Here is a 5,608-nt window from a genome sequence, read left to right as displayed (position 1 = left end):
ACCTCTGTAGCCGGCGGATGGAAGTTATCATTTCCCCACTCAAAAATCCATCCAGATGTGAGACAAAATTGTCATATAGCTGTTCGTTTTATTTTTTCAATAGCTTCAACTAAGAGCGTCATGACTTATGACTTATTTCAACTGACTCGTTGTGAAATTAAAATTTATCATTTAGATGCAGTTTAAAGTTTTTATCTAAGGTGACAAAAGCACCTCAAATCGCTCCGGTTTCATAAAGCCCTTCCCTCCCCCCCCCCCCCCCAACCCCCCCTCCTCCCTTCCTTCTCCACCTAATCTCAGTGTTCCTCGTTTAGAAAATTTTATCTCGGCTAATTAGTAAATTATCCTGTACAAAGTCCCCACCATTTAAAACAGATTGCCCACAAAAATATTAGAATGATTTGTCTGTGATTTCATCAGTAGATTGGGAAGCAGATTGTGATGTACTTTATTCATATCAGCATAGTAATGGTTGCCGTGAACGATTTTCAACCCTCAACATTTTGATAATTCACCTTTGACTTAAGAAAGTTAATTTGTGGCGAAAACAACTTGAAAAGTACAATGCCCTTCCAAAGCAAACTACCTGTTGCGTTAAAAAGTTATCCGCACACCATGCCGCAGTAAAAGTTGTCCTCAAAAATTGTCCCGTGTAATCAAATTATTCGACACAAACATCGAGAGCGCAATGTGACTGTTCAGTTCTAGAGACAGGAGAGCAGAATGTGAATTTTGTTTAGTAATTCATCAACAAACTGTTCTTAAGTTAGCAATCTTGACCTCATGCTTGATTGCGATCAAAACATTTTTTTTACATTTGGCAAACTATCGCTATTATATAAAGAGAACTCAGTTCAGAGAACTCGATTACCTGACTATTACATTTTAATTAAATAAAGGGAGGAACATCAAGAAACTGATAAAATTCCTGCAGTGAGAAAAGATCAAAAAACCGCTGCAAGCAGTTGCCAATAAAAAAAAAAAAAGGAAAAAAAAAATCCCCACAAGGAAATTGGAACATGAATGTATCTTCTGCCAACCTTAGTCTGGTTGAAAGTCGGAGACGACCGGGAGGTGCCTTGACGAATTCTTCCCAGAGTTGTCTGCCATGCGCCATTACACAGCGAAAGACAGGCTTCACTTGTCCTTTTCATCTCATTTCCGTTCAGTTGCGCGTCACGTGCACTCTTCAGTCACGTGTACGCTTCAGTCATGTGTACCCTTCTGCCATGTGTGCGCTTCAGATCAGACATGTGTACGCTTCTGCCATGTACGCTTCTGCCATGTGTACGCTTCAGTCACGTGTACGCTGCAGTCATGTGTAAGCAGATCTACAATCTTGGACAGATGAAATGAAAAATTAAGACCACCCCCCCCCCCCCCTTCCCATTTCACTGATGGAAAAATGGTACGTTTTGCTTTGCGCGCGAATTCATCATTGACTTTGAGGGGAGGGGTTAATTTTTCAATTTTAATCTGTCCAAGATTGTAGTGACAGGCTCGGTCCACCCTGGAATTCTCTCTCAAAGCAACTACAGTTAGCGTCGAACGATGTCAAAAAATCACCTGCTAACCATCACCTTCTTCTGTTGCGTAACTAGCATACTAATGATCAATTGCGCACAACAACAAGAGTGGGATTACTAAATAAATAAGCTAAAAACTAATAAAAAAAAAAAAGAGACAATAAATTACCAAAAAACTGTTGTACGGATGCAAAAATTATGAGTAATCGGAAAAGATCAACAGTGGAAAGCTTGCAGTAAAAAGATAACCCTTATTGGCCTTAAGCCTTAAGTGTATTGTCGAATCCACGAAGAGCAGAAAGCAGTTTGTTATGTAATAAGTAAAGAGGCAAAGGGGGTGTAACATTTCGCCATTTTACAGGTGAGGCATAAGGCTGATTACCAGCATCGCTCCACGTAAAGCCAATCTCTCTCTGTTCGGATTCCACGGTTCTCAGTCGCCATATCGTTTTTGGCCTTTTCGAAGAGAACAGTTTTTAACCCGATAAAATAGATCGAACTGCTCTGGATCCTGTGGCTGATAGTGACAGTTCGTCAGGGAACTCACTGCAAATTCGCCAGTGCAGTGATGCTTAATTTAGTGACAAATAAGCTCTATAAAGACTCGTTCTTACAACAAGGCGTGTACAAATGTGCAATCAGAGGCTATTTCTCTGCTAGGCCTAAAATAGTCGATTGGTAAACAACGTCAAACTTCATGACCCAAAACCACAGAGACACAAACCACAGCCAACAACACAAAATCTCCCCGCCATCCGCTCAGTGCAAGATTTTATATCTCTTGCAGTTTCCTGCAGCTGGCCAGTGATAGCTCAGTTGGTAGAGCTCTGTACCTGTATCGCAAAAGTGAACGGTTAGAATCAAGAGTGAGTTTTCATAAGACTTCAGTTCTTTTGGTAACCAATGAATACAGACACCTCTAATCGCTCCCGGCCGCAAGAGGTGCTCTTGGCCCTAGCGGCCGGGAGCGGTCAACGGCCATGTATTCGTTTACTGTTCTTTTGGCAGCTGCTTAAGTTGCATAAACCAAATTGATTGCAGGGCTAACACTACGGCAGAGGGTAATTCTGGCCCTTCTGGGCACGGTTGTTTGAAAGCCGATTAAGGTTAATCCTCGATTAAAAGTTGACCGAAATTTTCATCTCGCTCGTTAAAAATGTTCACTGAGTTTAACAGCTGCTTTCAAGCTAAAGGTAAAGAAAAGTCTAAATCAAAACTGAAGAGGAAAAGATCTCTTGGAAAAATGCTTATTGATTAGTAATTAAACTCGAATCAAACTTCACGTTAACCCAGGATTTATTTAATCGGGCTTTGAACAACTGGGTCCAGCTGATTGTAACTCTGGCTCTGAAGAAGACCAGTGGAACTAGTTGAAATATTGGCCCAAATAAATAAGCCCTTTGTTGTAGTGTCAGTCCTGCAATCAGTTTGGTTTATTTACACGTGAAGTGATGTCTGTCACGTGCATCTATACTACAAGAGATCCAGCAACGAAAAGAATTCAGTACAGTTTATCTGTGCGTCTTGTGGTCACCTGCAAACAAATGTTTCGTAAGTTGCATACATACCAGCAATGATCTCTCAGTTATTAAGTTCAAATATATATGTAAACCCCAAGGTTTCCTTTCTTTTCTTTCCCCAGAAGTATATCCTCACCCTGTTAACGATTATTACGTAGGAGACGACGAAATCCTTTGAATGCCGTCGTCTTGGTCATTTTCATTTATACATACCACGGGCTAAATGACTGTGGGCTCAGGAACTTGCTAACCTTCTCTTATAGGTTGTCTTCGTGCCCAATCTCGTACCTAGAGTCCTTAGGCACTCACGACAGTCCTCAGGGCAGCCAATCAAAACATTTTAATTTTTTCGACTTCTCCAAAGCCTCCTCTGGCGACTAACCGCTGGCCAAAGAGATTGGGGACTCTGGTTACGAGACTGCTTCGTTAAGCTTCGCTGCACTTTGTGCAACTGGTGGATATTGCGTCCGCGGTGAACGTTTGGTGACTGTACTTTTAAAACAGGGTACAAGATCGAGGGATATGGAAACAGAAAACAGTTAGGTTTCACAAGGGGCAATGGTAATTCTTATTGTATGTTCGCAAGCGATTTATCCGCGCGCACGCCAGTTCGCTCTCTGTCTTCCTAACATTGTACAAAGTAAAAATGCTTCGATGTCACCAACGAGAAATATCAGTGCGAAGAATAGAATTGAAACGTGACAATGTGAGAATTTATATTAGGATAATTTTAGATTTACACGGTGTAATTGTTGATTCAGGGAAGGTTGTTCTCTTTGGATATGAATAGCCTCTTTTATCTTGAGTTGGAAAATGATAGAGGCGCGATCTAAAATATGGAAACAATCTAATCAACATAAGGCCAGGCGCGACAATGTTCAGAATTCTGCAGATGTTTGGCAATGTTAAGCTATGTGAGAGGCCCTATCACTGGCTAAGTGCTCACATGCACGTGTGGAAAAATGCCGGGCTGTTTCGCCGACATAACAGGCATTACAGCCCGCACATGCAAACTTATAAACCACATGCGAACGGAGCCCATCAGGGACAGGGTCTTTCACACCAAACATATTACCGATCTTAAAAGAAGAAAAAAACAGCTTGATATCTTAATCATTGCAATAGCGCTTAATAAAGATACGAATCCTTTTCTGAGTGACGACAGAGAAATGGCCGATTTAAGGTAGCTTAAAGTAAAATGTAGGCGAAGTGTTAGGGGCGGAACCCCGAGAACAATGATTATTTTGGGTCCCCATAATATAACGGTTTACAACCCTTTCAATTACATGGGCAGGGAAAAGGTTATTTTTAACCATAGCTGTTGATAGATTTTTCATTATAAAAAGAGGAGATTATTTTAGGGATATACTAGTATGGGTATTACTTTCTCTTCTTCTCAAATCTGGTTTCGCAGGTATCGTCTTACAGCAAGAACTAACACTGTTCCCTCGAATAAAACCACCGAGGTGCTTACCATACTTCTCTCTCTAATGAAAGAAACTACAACCGCTAGTTACGAGGTTTTAGGACTCTGCTGTTATTATTAATGGAAATGGAAAATTGTCCACAGTAAAACGCTCGAAGACGATGAAAACGACTTCATGGGACCTGGGATTGCGCGTGTGTTAAGAAAAACGGCGCCCGCCATCAATTGTCTTTCCGCGGTCGTTAGCCTTTACACATGTACGTCATGTACCATCACATTGAGGTGAACACTCAAGAAGCGCCGGTAAAAATGTCCAAATCTACAGGGCCCGGTTGTTCGAAAGCTGATTAACGCTAATCCACGATTAAAAGTTAACCGAGGTTTTCATCTCGTTTATTAAAGATGATTTTAAAGGCCCATTTTTAAACTAATGGTAAAGAAATTTCTAAGGCAAAACTAAGGGTCAAATATCTTTTGGACGAATCCCTACGGATTAGTAAATATACTCAAATCAAAGTTCACGTTAACCCAGGATTAGCTTAATCGGGCTTTGAACAACTGGGCCTTGGAGAAATAATCATCTGGACCCGGTTTTTCGAAAGCCGATTAACGCTAACCAGGCCCGATTAATCGAGGTTTTTACCTCGCTCGATAAAAGTGCTTTTAAAAGCTGATAATAAGCCAAAGGCAAAGAAAAGTCTAAGTCAAATCTGATGAGCAAAAGTATTTTGGAAAAATACTTGTTGGTAAGTAATTAAACTCAAATCAAACTTCACGTTAACCCAGGATTAACTTAATCGGGCTTTGAACAACTGGGCCCCTGTCAGCAAGAAACGAGACGTCTACAGCCGAACCGAATTACTTCTCTATGTGACCAATGAATACAAGGTATCGAAGGCCGCCGAAAATACTGATTGCCGTGAGCCCTGTCAGAGCTACGAGCGTTAACCCTTTGCTCTGACCAAGGGCTAATTGACGCTCGTAACGACAGCACTCGAATTTCTTGACGGTTGCAGCCAATTTACCTTTAGTTTATACCAACGCTATTGATAACACCAAACATTCGTATAGTAGCTAGCAGTTGCTACTTGTTGATCATCGGCCTATTCTAACCAATTTATCCATTTATTATTTGT

The sequence above is a fragment of the Pavona decussata genome, unplaced genomic scaffold (assembly GCF_977016875.1).
Source record: "Pavona decussata unplaced genomic scaffold, jaPavDecu1.1 SCAFFOLD_386, whole genome shotgun sequence".
Classification (NCBI taxonomy): Eukaryota; Metazoa; Cnidaria; class Anthozoa; order Scleractinia; family Agariciidae; genus Pavona; species Pavona decussata.
The sequence above is the reverse complement of the archived record's forward strand: the minus strand, read 5'-3'. Positions refer to the sequence as shown.